The sequence below is a fragment of the Galeopterus variegatus genome, unplaced genomic scaffold (genome assembly GCF_000696425.1).
Source record: "Galeopterus variegatus unplaced genomic scaffold, G_variegatus-3.0.2 Scaffold3226, whole genome shotgun sequence".
Classification (NCBI taxonomy): Eukaryota; Metazoa; Chordata; class Mammalia; order Dermoptera; family Cynocephalidae; genus Galeopterus; species Galeopterus variegatus.
The window spans coordinates 110,995-111,424 of record NW_007729337.1 but is presented as its reverse complement, the minus strand read 5'-3'; positions in this window follow the sequence as shown (position 1 = coordinate 111,424).

The following is a 430-nucleotide window of genomic DNA, read 5'->3' as shown; positions in this document are numbered from 1 at the left end:
TGCTAACAACACCAGGCCAAGGGTTGAGATCCCCTTACCGGTCATCCTTTTAAAAAAAAAAGTGGTGTGTATGTGTGGAATATTATTCACACGCACAGTGGAATATTATTCAGCCTTACAAAGGAAGGAACTTTGACACATGCTACAACATGGATGAACCTTGAGGATATTATGGTAAATGAAATAAGGTGGTCACAAAAAGACAAACACTGTTTGATTCTGTTTGTATGAGGTACCTTGAGGAGTCAAATTCAAAGAGACAGGAAGTAGAATGGTGGTTGCCAGAGGCTAGGGGTGGAGGAAGGAGAATGCGGAGTGGTTGTTTAATGGGTATAGCCTTTCAGATTTAAAAAAAAAAAAAAAAGTTCTGGAAATTGTTTGCACAACAATGTGAATGTACTTAGCACTACTAAACTGTACACTTAAAAAA